The 17,953-nt window shown below is 48.9% G+C and overlaps 1 protein-coding gene across 2 annotated transcripts in view; it reads right to left on the reverse strand.

Annotated features, from left to right (window-relative positions):
* DNAAF6 (dynein axonemal assembly factor 6) overlaps positions 1 to 17,953 on the reverse strand; it is a 206,967-nt gene that overhangs the window by 35,285 nt on the left and 153,729 nt on the right. The gene's annotated exons all lie outside the window — the stretch shown is intronic.

The following is a 17,953-nucleotide window of genomic DNA, read 5'->3' on the forward strand; positions in this document are numbered from 1 at the left end:
CACATATATAGCCTCTGGGGCTATATATTGTGGTATTTTTGCCAGCCAAGGTGTTTTTATTGCTGCTCAGGGCGCCCCCCCCAAGCGCCCTGCACCCTCAGTGACCGGAGTGTGAAGTGTGTATGAGGAGCAATGGCGCACAGCTGCAGTGCTGTGCGCTACCTTGGTGAAGACCGATGTCTTCTGCCGCCGATTTTCCGGACCTCTTCTTGCTTCTGGCTCTGTAAGGGGGACGGCGGCGCGGCTCCGGGACCGAACACCAAGGCTGGGCCTGCGGTCGATCCCTCTGGAGCTAATGGTGTCCAGTAGCCTAAGAAGCCCAAGCTGGCTGCAAGCAGGCAGGTTCGCTTCTTCTCCCCTTAGTCCCTCGCTGCAGTGAGCCTGTTGCCAGCAGGTCTCACTGAAAATAAAAAACCTAATTCTATACTTTCTTTCTAGAAGCTCAGGAGAGCCCCTAGTGTGCATCCAACCTCGGCCGGGCACAAAATCTAACTGAGGCTTGGAGGAGGGTCATAGTGGGAGGAGCCAGTGCACACCAGGTGACCTAAAGCTTTCTTTAGTTGTGCCCAGTCTCCTGCGGAGCCGCTATTCCCCATGGTCCTTACGGAGTTCCCAGCATCCACTAGGACATCAGAGAAATAGGCCTTACCGAACCATCCAGTTTCGGTACCACATTCAGGTTTGAGTAATAACCCTTAGTTTTTAGGTGGAACTGGAACAATGACATTTGTTCGTACCAATTTTTTAATGGCTTCCTGCAGGATAGCACTTTCTGTCAGCGAAACTGGTAAGCCTGATTTGAAGAATCTGTGAGGTGGGAGTCCCTGAAACTCCAGTCTGTAGCCCTGGGCAACAATGTCTGTCACTCAGGGGTCTAGGCATGATGACGCCCAGATGTGACTGAAATCTTTCAGTCTTGCTCTCACCTGCCCGATCTCCAGGCTGGGAGGTCCACTGTCATGCTGAAGATGTGGAGGAAGCAGAACCTGGTTTCTGTTCCTGGGAACCTGTTGGTGCGGGTTTTCTGGATTTTCCCCGACCTCCTCTAAAGAAGGTGGGGGTTTGGATTTTTAAAAATGTTGCGGTCCGAAAGGACTGCAGTGTAGGTGTAGGATAAGATTTCCTAGCCAGTGCTGCTGCGGAGAGAAGAAATGTCGACTTACCCGCAGTCGCCATGGAAATTCACGCATCCAATGCGTCCCCAAATAGTGCCTGACCTGGAAGGGCAGGTTCTCCACACTTTTCTTGGATTCTGCATCCGCAGCCCATTGGCGCAGCCAGAGTCTTCTGCGTGCCGATACAGCCATGAAAGTGGCCCTTGCATTAAGCAGGCCAATGTCCTTCATGGCCTCCACCAAATCCTGTATATGATGTAAAAACAATTCAATGTCACTCCTATCCATAGTATCTAATGCCTCTAGTAATGTGACTGACCACTTTACTATGGCTTTAGAATCCACGCACAAGCAATAGTGGGCCTTAAAGTCACGCCTGTAGCAGTGTATAGTGATTTGAGCATAGTCTCAATCTTGCGGTCAGCCGGCTCCTTTAAGGTGGTTGAACCAGGGACAGGTAAAACCACCTTTTTTAGACAACCTAGATACAGAAGCGTCTACTATAGGTGGGTTTTCCCACTTCTTTCTATCCTCTTCTGGGAAAGGGAAAGCAATGAGAATTCTCTTAGGGATCTGGAATTTTTTCTCTGGGTTTTCCCAGGATTTTTCAAACAAGGAGTTTAACTCATTAGAAGCAGGGAAGGTAAGCAAGGATTTATTTACTGCAAAATAGGATTCCTCTTCCTGCTCAGGTACCGTCTCAGAAATATGCAAAACATCCCTAATGGCCTCAATCACCAGTTGCACCCCTTTAGCAAGAGAGGCATCTCCTCCCTGCATATCCCCATCACTGACCCTGTATCAGTCAGTATCAGTGTCAGCTTGCATAATCTGGGCAAGTGTACGTTTTTGCAGGTATGTAGGTGGAGGTTTAGACGAAGTAGTGGGTGCTGAATACTTCAAACCCTCTACAGATTTTCTCGAAAACTGCGTCTCTTTCTCAATATGTGACATCCTAGTTGCAGTCTGGGATATTATTCCCGTTAAAGAGTCCACCCATGGGGGTTCGGATTCAGACGGCTGAGACAATATATTCAGTCCTGAGTACATGGAATAGACTCCTCGGGAGAAGATAAACACTCTGCAGCACAGGACACAAAGTCCTTAGACATGGTAATATGGATATACACTCACACACACACACACAGGAAAATGTCAGACACAGCTTCCCCCAGAGCACCTTCAGAGAGTCATAGAGTATAAGGAGCCAATCACACAGTGCCCCTGTAGGTAGTTATCATGATAAACGCCCGGCGCTGACTAACTATCCTTAGTAGGTGAATCAGTACTACTATCACACTCCCCCCCCCCTGTCTATAACACCCTGGTACCGCAGAGTTATATATGGAGTTATGTGGAGGGCAGCCCTTGTAATGGCGCACGGTTTCCCACACTAATTGTTTATACTGGCCTGAGGTTTCTTTGTGCTAACAGCGGGATTAACCCCTGTTAGCTGCGTGACCAGTGTAGGGTGTATCCGCGCTGGCTCAGGACACCCCTCAAAGCGCCTACACAGTGTGTTGCTGAGCCTTCCCGAAGCGCAGCCTGTCAGAGCTGTGCTCCCACCCTTGTGCTGCCATACCCGCTGGCGACCCGCTAACCGGGATGCCGGCGCTGTACTCACTACTCTTCTTTCTTCTGGCTCTGTTAGGGGGTGGCGGCTGTGCTGCGGGAGTGAGCGGTCGCCTCGTGGACATGCGATCAGCACCCTCAGGAGCTCAGTGCCCTGTCTGTGGAGTAGAGAACCATTAACTCTTCAGGAAGTTGGTTCCTACTCCCCCCCTAAGTCCCACGAAGCAGGGAGGCTGTTGCCAGCAGCCTTCCTGTACCTAACTAACTCTAGAAAACAACAAAACTAGAAAAACTCCTAGGAGCTCCCCTAGCTGTGACCGGCTCCTCTGGGCACATTTTCTAAACTGAGTCTGGTGGGAGGGGCATAGAGGGAGGAGCTAGCCCACACTGTTAAACTCTTAAAGTGCCAGTGGCTCCCAAAGGACCCGTCTATACCCCATGGTACTAAATTGGATCTCAACATCCTCTAGGAGGTCTGAGAAAAAAGGCCTAAACTGTTGACAGATTTTTTTAATGCTCATTTTAAACTTTCTATATTGCACAAAGTAGGCCATAACACATTCCAGCAAGTCCACCCTCTGCAATAGCAGCACACCACCCCCCTTCGCAGCACCAGTTCCTCCCTCAGCAGCAGCAAGTGGTTCTAGTTGAAAAAATAAGATTTTACTTACCGATAAATCTATTTCTCGTAGTCCGTAGTGGATGCTGGGACTCTGTCAGGACCATGGGAATAGCGGCTCCGCAGGAGACAGGGCACAAAATTTAAAAGTTTGACCACTAGGTGGTGTGTACTGGCTCCTCCCCCTATGACCCTCCTCCAAGCCTCAGTTAGGATACTGTGCCCGGACGAGCGTACACAATAAGGAAGGATTTTGAATCCCGGGTAAGACTCATACCAGCCACACCAATCACACCGTACAACTTGTGATCTGAACCCAGTTAACAGTATGACAAACGTAGGAGCCTCTGAACAGACGGCTCACAACAATAACAACCCGATTTTTTTGTAACAATAACTATGTACAAGTATTGCAGACAATCCGCACTTGGGATGGGCGCCCAGCATCCACTACGGACTACGAGAAATAGATTTATCGGTAAGTAAAATCTTATTTTCTCTGACGTCCTAGTGGATGCTGGGACTCCGTCAGGACCATGGGGATTATACCAAAGCTCCCAAACGGGCGGGAGAGTGCGGATGACTCTGCAGCACCGAATGAGAGAACTCCAGGTCCTCCTTAGCCAGGGTATCAAATTTGTAGAATTTTACAAACGTGTTCTCCCCTGACCACGTAGCTGCTCGGCAGAGTTGTAATGCCGAGACCCCTCAGGCAGCCGCCCAAGATGAGCCCACCTTCCTTGTGGAATGGGCCTTGACAGATTTAGGCTGTGGCAGGCCTGCCACAGAATGTGCAAGTTGAATTGTGCTACAAATCCAACGAGCAATCGTCTGCTTAGAAGCAGGAGCACCCAGCTTGTTGGGTGCATACAGTATAAACAGCGAGTCAGATTTTCTGACTCCAGCCGTCCTTGAAATATATATTTTCAATGCTCTAACAACGTCCAGCAACTTGGAATCCTCCAAATCGCTAGTAGCCGCAGGCCCCACAATAGGCTGGTTCAGGTGAAACGCTGAAACCACCTTAGGCAGAAAGTGAGGACGCGTCCGCAGTTCTGCCCTGTCCGAATGGAAAATCAGATATGGGCTTTTATACGATAAAGCCGCCAATTCTGACACTCTCCTGGCTGAAGCCAGGGCCAGTAGCATGGTTACTTTCCATGTAAGATATTTCAAATCCACCGATTTGAGTGGCTCAAACCACTGGGATTTGAGAAAATCCAAAACTACATTAAGATCCCACGGTGCCACTGGGGGCACAACCGGGGGCTGTATATGTAGTACTCCTTTTACAAAAGTCTGGACTTCAGGAACTGAAGCCAATTCTTTCTGGAAGAAAATCGACAGGGCCGAAATTTGAACCTTAATGGACCCTAATTTGAGGCCCATAGACAATCCTGTTTGCAGGAAATGTAGGAATCGACCCAGTTGAAATTCCTCCGTCGGGGCCTTCCTGGCCTCACACCACGCAACATATTTTCTCCAAATGCGGTGATAATGTTGTGCAGTCACCTCCTTCCTGGCTTTTACCAGGGTAGGGATGACCTCTTCCGGAATGCCTTTTTCCCTTAGGATTCGGCGTTCAACCGCCATGCCGTCAAACGCAGCCGCGGTAAGTCTTGGAATAGACACGGTCCCTGCTGAAGCAGGTCACGTCTTAGAGGTAGAGGCCACGGATCTTCCGTGAGCATCTCCTGAAGTTCCGGGTACCAAGTTCTTCTTGGCCAATCCGGAGCCACGAGTATCGTTCTTACTCCCCTTTGCCGTATAATTCTCAGTACTTTTGGTATGAGAGGCAGAGGAGGAAACACATACACTGACTGGTACACCCATGGTGTTACCAGAGCGTCTACAGCTATTGCCTGAGGGTCTCTTGACCTGGCGCAATACCTGTCCAGTTTTTTGTTGAGGCGGGACGCCATCATGTCCACCATTGGTCTTTCCCAATGGACCACAATCATGTGGAAGACTTCTGGATGAAGTCCCCACTCTCCCGGGTGCAGATCGTGTCTGCTGAGGAAGTCTGCTTCCCAGTTGTCCACTCCCGGGATGAACACAGCTGACAGTGCTAACACAATTTTCTGCCCAGCGGAGAATCCTTGCAGCTTCTGCCATTGCCCTCCTGCTTCTTGTGCCGCCCTGTCTGTTTACGTGGGCGACTGCCGTGATGTTGTCCGACTGAATCAACACCGGCTGACCCTGAAGCAGAGGTTTTGCCAGGCTTAGAGCATTGTAGATTGCTCTTAGCTCCAGTATATTTAAGTGAAGAGACGTCTCCAGGCTTGACCACACGCCCTGGAAGTTTCTTCCCTGTGTGACCGCTCCCCAGCCTCTCAGGCTGGCATCCGTGGTCACTAGGACCCAGTTCTGTATGCCGAATCTGCGGCCCTCTAACAGATGAGCACTCTGCAACCACCATAGCAGAGACACTCTTGTCCTTGTGGACAATTTTATCCGCTGATGCATCTGCAGATGCGATCCGGACCATTTGTCCAGCAGATCCCACTGAAAAGTTCGTGCATGGAATCTGCCGAATGGAATCGCTTCGTAAGAAGCTACCATTTTTCCCAGGACTCTTGTGCATTGATGCACAGATACTTTTCCTGGTTTTAGGAGGTTCCTGACTAGATCGGATAACTCCCTGGCTTTCTCCTCCGGAAGAAATACCTTTTTCTGAACAGTGTCCAGAATCATCCCTAGGAACAACAGACGTGTCGTCGGGATCAGTTGGGATTTTGGAAAATTCAGAATCCACCCGTGTTGTTGGAGCACTACTTGGGTTAGTGCTACTCCGACCTCCAGCTGTTCTCTGGATCTTGCCCTTATCAGGAGATCGTCCAAGTAAGGGATAATTAAGACGCCTTCTCTTTAGAATCGGTCTTACCGAGCCGTCCGGCTTCGGTACCACAAATAGCGTGGAGTAATACCCCTGTCCCTGTTGTAGGAGGGGTACCTTGACTATCACCTGCTGAGAATACAGCTTGTGAATGGCCTCCAATACCGTCGCCCTGTCGGAGGGAGACGTTGGCAAAGCAGACTTTAGGAAACGGCGAGGAGGGGACTTCTCGAATTCCAACCTGTAACCCTGAGATACTACCTGCAGGATCCAGGGGTCCACCTGCGAGTGAGCCCACTGTGCGCTGAAATGTTTGAGGCGACCCCCCACCGCCCCTGAGTCTGCTTGTAAGGTCCCAGCGTCATGCTGACGCCTTTGTAGAAGCCGGGGAGGGCTTCTGCTCCTGGGAAGGAGCTGCTTGTTGCAGTCTCTTACCCTTTCCTTTGTCTCGGGGCAAATAGGAATGTCCTTTTGCTCGTTTGTTCTTATAGGAACGAAAGGACTGCGGCTGAAAAGCCTGCGGCTTTTTCTGCTGGGAGGTGACCTGGGGTAAAAAGGTGGATTTTCCGGCCGTTGCCGTGGCCACCAGATCCGATAGACCGACCCCAAATAATTCCTCCCCCTTATACGGCAATACTTCCATATGTCGTTTGGAATCCGCATCACCTGACCACTGGCGCGTCCATAAACTTCTTCTGGCAGATATGGACATCGCACTTACTCTTGATGCCAGAGTGCAAATATCTCTCTGTGCATCTCGCATATAAAGAAATGCATCCTTTAACTGCTCTATAGTCAGTAAAATACTGTCCCTATCCAGGGTATCAATATTTTCAGACAGTGACTCCAACCAAGCCACGCCAGCACTGCACATCCAGGCTGAGGCGATTGCTGGTCTCAGTATAACACCCGTATGTGTGTATATACTTTTTAATGTATTCTCCAGCCTCCTATCAGCTGGATCCTTGAGGGCGGCCGTATCAGGAGACGGTAACGCCACTTGCTTTGATAAGCGTGTGAGCGCCTTATCCACCCTAGGAGGTGTTTCCCAGCGCGCCCTAACCTCTGGCGGGAAAGGGTATAATGCCAATAACTTCTTTGAAATTAGCAGTTTTCTATCTGGGGTAACCCACGCTTCATCACACACTTCATTCAGTTCCTCTGATTCAGGAAAAACTATCGGTAGTTTTTTCACACCCCACATAATACCCCTTTTTGTGGTACTTGCAGTATCAGAGATATGCAAAGCCTCCTTCATTGCCGTGATCATATAACGTGTGGCCCTACTGGAAAATACGTTTGTTTCTTCACCGTCGACACTGGATTCAGTGTCAGTGTCTGGGTCTGTGTCGACCGACTGAGGTAAAGGGCGTTTTACAGCCCCTGACGGTGTCTGAGACACCAGGACAGGTACTAACTGGTTTGCCGGCTGTCTCATGTCGTCAACCGACTTTTGTAGCGTGCTGACACTATCCCGTAATTCCATAAACAAAGCCATCCATTCTGGTGTCGACTCCCTAGGGGGTGACATCACCATTACAGGCAATTGCTCCGCCTCCACGCCAACATCGTCCTCATACATGTCGACACACACGTACCGACACACAGCAGACACACAGGGAATGCTCTGATAGAAGACAGGACCCCACTAGCCCTTTGGGGAGACAGAGGGAGAGTTTGCCAGCACACACCCAAGCGCTATAAATATATATATAGGGACAACCTTAATAAGTGTGTTCCCTTTATAGCAGCTCAAATATTATAAATATCGCCAATAAGTGCCCCCCCTCTCTGTTTTTACCCTGTTTCTGTAGTGCAGTGCAGGGGAGAGTCCTGGGAGCCTTCCTCGCAGCGGAGCTGGGCAGGAAAATGGCGCTGTGTGCTGAGGAGAATAGGCCCCGCCCCCTTTTCGGCGGGCTTCTTCTCCCGGTTTTTTTGGAACCTGGCAGGGGTTAAATACATCCATATAGCCCCAGGGGCTATATGTGATATATTTTAGCCAGAATAGGTATATTACATTGCTGCCCAGGGCGCCCCCCCCAGCGCCCTGCACCCTCAGTGACCGCTGGTGTGAAGTGTGCGGAGAGCAATGGCGCACAGCTGCAGTGCTGTGCGCTACCTCATGAAGACTGAGACGTCTTCTGCCGCCGGTTTCTGGACCTCTTCTCTATTCGGCATCTGCAAGGGGGTCGGCGGCGCGGCTCCGGTGACCCATCCAGGCTGTACCTGTGATCGTCCCTCTGGAGCTAGTGTCCAGTAGCCTAAGAAGCAAATGCATCCTGCACGCAGGTGAGTTCACTTCTTCTCCCCTAAGTCCCTCGTTGCAGTGAGCCTGTTGCCAGCAGGACTCACTGAAAATAAAAAACCTAACAAACTTTTTCTAAGCAGCTCTTTAGGAGAGCCACCTAGATTGCACCCTGCTCGGACGGGCACAAAAACCTAACTGAGGCTTGGAGGAGGGTCATAGGGGGAGGAGCCAGTACACACCACCTAGTGGTCAAACTTTTAAATTTTGTGCCCTGTCTCCTGCGGAGCCGCTATTCCCATGGTCCTGACGGAGTCCCAGCATCCACTAGGACGTCAGAGAAAACTTGTTACTGTTTGTGCAAATCCACAAAATAGGTGTGGCCACATGCCGTGCGGGCCGTGGACAATTAAATTGGGGATGTCAGATACATACGCCCCCACAGTGCCAATATACATACGCCTCACAGTGCCAATATGCATACGTCCCCACAGTGCCAATATACATATGCCCCCACAGTGCCAATATACATATGCCCCCACAGTGCCAACATACGTATGCCCCCACAGTGCCAATATACGTATGCCCCCACAGTGTCAATATACATATGCTCCCACAGTGCAAAATTTTGAACTTGGGTTAATCCCACAGAGTCTCAGTACTTTTTGCTGTTCTATTTCTATTCCTTCAGCAACAACTGGGTTCATGATACAGAAAAAACTTTAGCAATATCAAAGACACTGCCACCGTCTCCTTTCTATGCAGTGCCCAATAATGCACAGCGTGTATCCACTCAGTGGCGTAACTAGAAATTTTTCTACCCCAAGCCAAACAATTATCTGCCCCCCCCCCCAATAATTGGCACCAGTAAAGTTATGAATCTGTGTGTGCCGCAAAAGGGGCGTGGCCTTGCTGAAATGGGCGTGGCTTTGCATAAAGGGGCTTGACATTGCAGAAAAAGACTACCTTATACCCCAGTTTTGCAACCTGCACGCCCAGACGTTGGCCACCACAGGAAAAAAAATAATCCTGATTCATGCCCCTTACATTATTTGTCATTTTTCCTCCTTATAGTTATGCCCAGTATACATTATGCCACATACTGCAATGGCCCTTAGACATTATGCCACACACAATAATGCCCATGACACAATATGCCACACACCATAATGCCCCCGACACATTATGCCACACACCGTAATGCCTGTGACACATTATGACAGGAATCGCAATGCCCGTTATACATTATGCTACACACTGCAATGCCCCTGATACATTATAGTACATACAATGCCTGTGACACATTATGACACACACCGCAATGTCCGTGATACATTATGCCACACACTGCAATGCCCGTTATACATTATGCCACACACTGCAATGACCCTGAGACATTATACCACATACCACAATGCCCGTGATATAGTATACCACACACCGTAATGCCTGTGACACACACCGCAATGCCCGTTATACCCTATGCCACACACCGCAATGCCCGTTATACATTATGCCACACATGCAATGTCCCTGAGACATTATACCGCATACCACAATGCCCGTGATATAGTATGCCACACACCGTAATGCCTGTGACACATTATGAAACACACCGCAATGTCTGTGATACATTATGCCACACACCGCAATGCCCATTACACATTAAGTCCTACAGTAAGGCTTCTAATTACTTTTAAATTACCTGCTCGTTGCCAGGGGTTTCATGCTCTTGGTTCCATACACGATGCCAGGGGTTTTCATGCTCAGGGTGTCATGCTCATTGCCAGGGGTTTCATGCGCTAGATGTTATGCTTGTTGCCAGAGGTATCACGTGCTGGGTTTCAAGCTTGTTGCCAGGGGTTTCATGCACTGGGTGTCATGCTCGTTGCTAGGGGGTAATGCTTGTTGCCAGGGATTTCATGAGCTGGGTGTTGTGCTTGTAACCAGGGGGTAATGCTTGTTGCTAGGGCTGTGCTCCCAGTGCCACATATGCCCCCGGTGCCAGATATTCCCCCACAGTGCCAGGTATACATATACCCCTCAGTGCCAGATATGCCCCCTCGGTGCCAAATATGCCCCCCCCAAGTGCCAAATATGCCCTCCCCAGTGCCAAATATGCACATCCCCCTCCCCCCAGTGCTAAATATGCTCCCCCAGTGCCAGGTACACCATCCTCCGGGCACTTCATTAAACTGACACGTCGCTGCCGCCGGAGACCCAGGAGGGACATACAGGAGAGGCACGCGCTGTGCCCTCTGTGTCCCTCCTTCCCAGCAAAAATCAGTGGCGGCGGCTAGGGTGCCCCGCAGCCCTGCGAGCCTCCAAGCCATCGCAGGGGCTGCGGGCCCCTAGTTATGCCACTGTATCCACTGCAGCTTATGAGGTAAAGATGCTTTTGGTACAGATAAGAATGTCACTTACAATTGCCGATTCCTTCCCAGGTGCATCCTTAATGGAGGACATCCTTAGTGAATGATTAAGGACCTTGGGCCTAATTCAGACTTGATCATAGCCGTGCAAAAATTTTAACGGCTACAATCAGTTACTCAGACATGCGGCGGGGTGCCCAGCTCCCTCCCCCCCCCCGCACAAGTACAAAAACATCGCACAGCGGCAATGCTTTTGTACTTGGAGAGCAACTCCCTACCAGCGCAGCTCCTGCGTGCTGGCAGGGAGATACTCATCGCTGTCTGGGTCGCAACGGCTGCGTTGCCCGGACCGTGCCCCTAAAATCAGGCAGAGGTGATCGCAGGGCTAAGATGGCTGTCGGCTTTCTGGCATGCGCCGGCGCCGCGCAGTTCAGACCTGATCGGCACAGCAGTGATCAGGTCTGAATTAGGCTCCTTATTCAGTAAAGATTGCAAATTCTGCGATTTAGCAATTTTTGCAGGACAGTTGGCCCAAACACTCCATGTCCCTGCCTTGCTAGAAGCAGCTCTTAGCATAAGAGCTTAGTATTTTCTACCTGAGTCTCTGCAACCTGCAGCATTTGGGCCAGTTACTCCTACTGTGTAGCGGCCACATTCACCAAAACCCTCAGAATACGGTATCTTCCATACTGGTGTATGGCAGATACAGCAGTATCAAAGCTTTGCTTCCCTCAGCAAGTTTGTTTTCAAGAGTATTCTTAACACAGAAAAACACTTGCTTCTACCTATCATTTTATAGAATGTACTTGATAAATGCTTGCTAGAAGCTGATTGGTTACTATAGGCAGTTTCTCCATTAGCGTAATTAGTCAGTAATTACTCACCTTCTGAAGCGGTGTCTTCTTCCTCCAGCGTTGGGACCCAGGTTTTCTGCAGCAAATGTGATCGTGAAGTGTGTGTGTGTGTGTCTGTGCATGAGTGTGTGTGTGACCCACCCTCTTCCACCCCCTGTACATGTGAGAGTACCCCCCCCCACAGAGAGAACTACACCTCCCAGCATCCCTTGAGACTCCCAGCAGCCTTTCAGCCTCCCAGTAGACCTTCCCCCCTGTGGGAAGATGTAGTGAAGACCACTAGGAGCTGCAAAGCCAACAGGAGAGGTAGTTTTCAGCGCTGAAAACCTTAAAAACATTTTTAAAACTTTGGATACCACAGGTATTGGGAACACGCATACCTGCGGTAATCCAAAACTGGCCATGAGGTACGCAAGTTTTTTTTACCTCGCGCCCAATTGACTTCCCCCCTTAGAGTGCAAAGCTTGAATACAAAATAGGGAAAAACAAGCCCTAAAGTCAAGGCAAGCAAGGCAGGATTAGTGTACTGTAAAAAGGTAGAAAGTCAGGACTGACAGTAAGAATCAAAAGTGAGGGTTATCATGTACTGTATGAAGTTTAGACTAGATTGGCACAAAAAACAGGATTTTGATACCTACCGGTAAATCCTTTTCTCCTAGTCCGTAGAGGATGCTGGGGACGACATCAAGACCATGGGGTATAGACAGGATCCGCAGGAGACATGGGCACTCCAAAGACTTTTCATTGGGTGTGAACTGGCTCCTCCCTCTATGCCCCTCCTCCAGACCCCAGCTGTAGGAACCGTGCCCAGGGAGACGGACATTTCGAGGAAAGGATTTAACTTTAAACGAGTGGTGAGATACATACCAACTCACACCCTCAACCATGCCGCACACATGGCATTCAACATAACACACGCCAACAGGCATGAACTAATTGCAGCAACATGCTGAACCAAGATAACACAAGTTGTGTAACTTAAATAACTAAACTGCAGGTACAGTACGCACTGGGACGGGCGCCCAGCATCCTCTACGGACTAGGAGAAAAGGATTTACCGGTAGGTATCAAAATCCTGTTTTCTCATACGTCCTAGAGGATGCTGGGGACGACATCAAGACCATAGCAAAGCTCCAGTACGGGTGGGAGAGTGCGGATGACTCTGCAGCACCGATTGACCAAACTTAAGGTCCTCATCGGCCAAGGTGTCAAACTTGTAGAACTTAGCGAATGTGTTTGACCCCGACCAGGTAGCTGCTTGGCAAAGTTGTAATGCCGAGACCCCCCCCCGGGTAGCCGCCCAGGATGAGCCCACCTTCCTAGTGGAGTGGGCCTTTACCGATGTCGGTAACGGCAATCCAGCCGTAGTATGAGCTTGCTTAATCGAATTTCTGATCCAACGTGCAATAGTCTGCTTGGAAGCAGGACACCCAATCTTGTTGTGATCATACAGGACAAACAGGGCCTCTGTTTTCCGTATTCGCTCTGTTCTAGCAACATAGATTTTCAAAGCCCTAACCACATCTAGAGACTTTGACTCAGTGAATGTGTCAGTAACTACTGGCACTACAATAGGTTGGTTTATGTGGAAAGACGAAACCACCTTTGGAAGAAAATGTGGACGAGTTCTCAACTCTGCCCTATCTTCATGGAAGATCAGGTAAGGGCTCTTGTGAGACAAGGCCCCCAATTCAGACACCCGTCTTGTGGACATTTTATATGATTCCACACTGGGACGCCAGTGTCAGAATCAATTGTTGCTCTCTGTAGAGAGCCTCTTTCACTTAAGATATCTGATCTGCATTTTAGATACATTGTATGCTGTTTAAACAGCACGTTTATAAAAGTTAGATACAGTGTTTCTGTTTACACATGCAAGAGGTGAAAACCTCTGGTTTTTAAACTGCTATATATATATATATATATATATATATATATATATATACTGTTTGTCTCATATACTTTGTTCTGTGTCATTAACTGTTTTATAAAATATTTTTCTTTATAAAAAAGGTCAAGCTTCATTGAGTCAATCATTCTCCTTGCTAGACTGCACTTAATTAATCAATTAATTAATTCCAAGTGATTTTTGGTGCGCAGAGCATTTCTTCCTTTTTTGTACTTCAATCAGTTGTTCAGCCTAACCAGCTGTTTTGCTCAGCAGCCCTAAAGGTCACGATTTTTATTGATCACCATCTGGTAAATTATTACCATACATTGCATTTCAGCGCCAGATATATATACAGTTTGAGATTTATCTCTAGCTGTATGTACATATAATTTTACACCCGTCTTGCAGATGCCAATGCCAAAAGCATCACCACTTTCCAAGTGAGAAACTTCAACTCTATCTTTTGTAGAGGCTCAAACCAATCCGATTGAAGGAACTGCAACACAACGTTAAGGTCCCACGGTGCCACTGGAGGCACGAATGGAGGCTGGATGTGCAGAACCCCTTTCACGAAGGTCTGAACCTCTGGAAGAGAGGCCAATTGTTTTTGGAAGAACACTGACAAGGCCGAAATCTGGACCTTGATTGATCCCAATCGGAGGCCTGCTTCCACACCAGCCTGTAGAAAATGGAGGAAACGTCCTAAGTGAAACTCTTCCGTAGGAGCTTTCTTGGGTTCAAACCAAGACACATATTTTCTCCAAATACGGTGGTAATGTTTAGACGTTACTCCTTTCCTAGCCTGAATAAGAGTGGAGATGACTTCCTTGGGAATACCCTTTCGGGCTAGGATGCGGCGTCAACAGCCATGCCGTCAAACGTAGCCGCGGTAAGTCTTGATACATGCACGGCCCCTGCTGCAGCAGGTCCTCGCGAGGAGGAAGAGGTCGAGGATCTTCTACGAGCAACTGCTGAAGATCCGGGTACCAAGCTCTCCTTTGCCAGTCTGGGGCAATGAAGATTGCTCGAACCCTTGTTCTTTTTATGATCCTGAGTACTTTTGGGATCAGCGGAAGTGGAGGGAAGACATACACTGACAGGAAAACCCACTGGGTCACTAGCGCATCCACCACTATTGCTCGAGGGTCTCTCGACCTGGAACAATATCTCTGAAGCTTCTTGTTGAGACGAGATGCCTTCATGTCTATTTGAGGAACTCCCCAAAGACTTGTCACCTCTGCAAAGACTTCTTGGTGGAGGCCCCACTCTCCCGGATGGAGATCGTGTCTGCTGAGGAAGTCTGCTTCCCAGTTGTCTACTCCCGGAATGAATATTGCCGACAGAGCTTTTAGATGTTTTTCTTGCCAGAGGAGGATTCTTGTCACCTCTGCCATTGCCGCTCTGCTTTTTGTTCCGCCCTGCCTGTTTATGTACGCGACTGCTGCTACATTGTCCGACTGTATCTGCACGGGACGGTCTTGAAGAAGATGTACCGCTTGTTGAAGGCCTTTGTAAATGGCTATCAGCTCAAGCACGTTTATGTGCAGGCAGGCTTCATGATGTGACCAACGTCCTTGGAAGTTTTCTCCTTGAGTGACTGCTCCCCAGCCTCGGAGACTTGCATCCGTGGTTACCAGGACCCAGTCCTGAATCCCGAACCGGCGTCCTTCCAGTAAGTGAGAGCTGTGCAGTGTGCAGCCACCACAGGAGCGAAACCCTGGTTTTTGAAGGCAGGATTATCTTTCGGTGCATGCGTAGGTGTGACCCCGACCACTTGTCCAACAGGTCCCACTGGAATATTCTGTCATGGAACCTGACAAACTGTATGGCCTCGTAGGCCGCCACCATCTTCCCCAACAACCGAAAGCACTGATGGATCGACACAGAGGATTGTTTTAGTATCTGTTTTACCATTTTCTGTATTTCCAAGGCCTTTTCCGCTGGCAAGGCAAAAATACTTTCTGAACTTCTGTGTCCAGAATCATCCCGAGGAAAGACAACTTTGTCGTTGGTTCCAACTGTGACTTTGGATAATTTATGATCCAACCGTGTTATTGGAGTATTGACAGAGAGAGTGAGATGTTTTGTACCTACTGCTCCCTGGATCTCGCCTTTATCAGGAGATCATCCAGATAAGGAATTATATTGACTCCTTGCTGTCGAAGGAGGACCATCATCTCCGCCATCACCTTGGTGAATACCCTTGGTGCTGTGGAGAGGCCGAAAGGTAACGTCTGGATATGGTAATGGCAATCCCGAACCGTGACTCTCAGATAAGCCTGGTGAGGAGGATAAATGGGAACATGCAGGTAAGCATCCTTTATGTCTACAGACACCATGTAGTCCCCCTCCTCCAGACTGGAAATCACTGCTCTCAGTGATTCCATCTTGAACCTGAACCGTTTGAAATAGAAATTCAGATATTTTAGGTTTAGGATCGGTCTGACTGAGCCGTTCGGCTTCGGAACTACAAAGAGGCTTGAATAAAACCTCTCACCTTGTTGTGACAACGGTACCAGGACTATGACCTGGTCCTGACATAACTTTTGGATTGCCGCTGTTACTGCTTCTCTCTCTGGCGGAGAAGCTGGCTAGGTCGATTTGAAAAATCGGCATGGGGGAACGTCTTGAAACTCCAGCTTGTATCCCTGGGATACTATTTGCAATACCCAGGGATCCAGGCAAGATAGAATCCAACCTTGGCAACCAAGGGAGCCCCAGCGTCATGCTGAAGACTTGGCAGAAGTAGGGGTAGACTTCTGCTCTTGAGAACCAGAAGCCGAGGCGGACTTCTTTCCCTTTCCCCTTCCCTTACCTGTAAAGAAGGGGGGACCTCTCGCTTTTTTGTATTTATTAGGCCGAAAGGACTGCATGTGTGGGTGATATGTCTTTTTTGCCGGTGCAGGTGCAGAGGGCAAAACCGTTGACTTACCTGCGGTAGCCGCTGAGACTAACGCATCCAGGCCATCGCCAAATAAGGCCTCACCTTTGTACGGGAGAGCCTCCATGTTTCTTTTGGAATCTGCATTCGCGTTTCACTGGCGAATCCACAACGCCTGCCGAGCCGATACTGCCATGGTATCAGCTTGTGAACTCAAGAGTCCAATATCCTTCATTGCTTCCAGCATGTAGGCGGCAGCATCTTTGATATTCCCTAACTTAAGGAGTATCTCATCTTTATCAATCGTGTCTATTTCTGATGACACGCTTTCTGACCATTTTTCAATAGCGCAACTTACCCACGCGCAGGCAATAGTGGGCCCGAGGAGTGTACCATTGGCTGCATAAATGGATTTCAATGTAGTTTCCATTTTACGGTCTGCCGGCTCTTTTAGTGAAGCCGTGCCAGGTGCAGGGAGAATTACCTTCTTTGTCAACCTGGACAGAGCACTGTCTAACACAGGGGGTGATTCCCATTTTTTCCTGTCCTCTGCTGGGAAAGGTTAAGCTATCTGAATCCTCTTGGGAATACGAAATTTATTTTCAGGATTCATCCACATCCCTTCAAAAAGACTATTTAGCTCGTGAGAAGGTGGGAAAGTGAGTTTGAATTTCTTTTCCTTACAAAAATATGCCTTCTCCTGAGGTACAGGAGTGGCTTCTGTTACTTCCAGCTCCTCCCTTATTGCCACAATCATATATTGTATATTTTTTGCCAATTTATGATCTATTTCCCTGGAGTCACTATCGTTGACACAAGAATCAGTGTCTGTGTCGGTATCAGTATTCACAACATTTGCAAATGGTCTCTTATGTGACCCAGAGGGGCCGCCTGCAGAAGGAAGAACAGAGTCCTGAAAAATCACATCTTCCACAGATTTTCTCCAGCATGCAGCATTAGATTCAGACTTATCTAATCTCCTGTTAATCAGATGCGTACTGTCACGTATCTCTATCACCCATGCAGCCGGCAGCGCCACCACATTACAACTCTGTGTCCTTAAAATGGTTTCCTCCGGGGAGGAACTCCCTGCCTCAGACATGCCTCACACTTGTACAGCACTCACAGACACACTGGGACTTATTTGGGGACAGACCCACAGTAAAATCTGTCAGAGGGACACAGGAAGGAGGAGCCAGCTCACAACCCCAGCACCTGTATTTAATGTCTGTGAACACAGAATGCCCACTGACATGCAGCACTCTTTACACAGTAAAACACATTTGTAAAGCACCCAAATCGCTTTGTGCCCCCCTTATTTACACCCTGAATACTTGTAGTAAGAAGTGGAGGAGGACCAGCTATATCTCTGCAGCATGAGGAGAGAGAGAGAAAATGGTGCTGAGCAGTGTGCTGGCTGCCTGAGGAAGAAGCTCCGCCCTTTTTATCTCAGAGACTGTTTGTAATATTTATACTGGCGGGGGTAGGGCTGTGTCTGGGCATCTTATGCCCCCTATTAGCCAGTTTATAGAGGTATTTTGCTGCCCAGGGCGCCCCCCCCCCGCACC

This window comes from Pseudophryne corroboree, chromosome 8 (assembly GCF_028390025.1).
Source record: "Pseudophryne corroboree isolate aPseCor3 chromosome 8, aPseCor3.hap2, whole genome shotgun sequence".
NCBI classification, from domain to species: Eukaryota; Metazoa; Chordata; class Amphibia; order Anura; family Myobatrachidae; genus Pseudophryne; species Pseudophryne corroboree.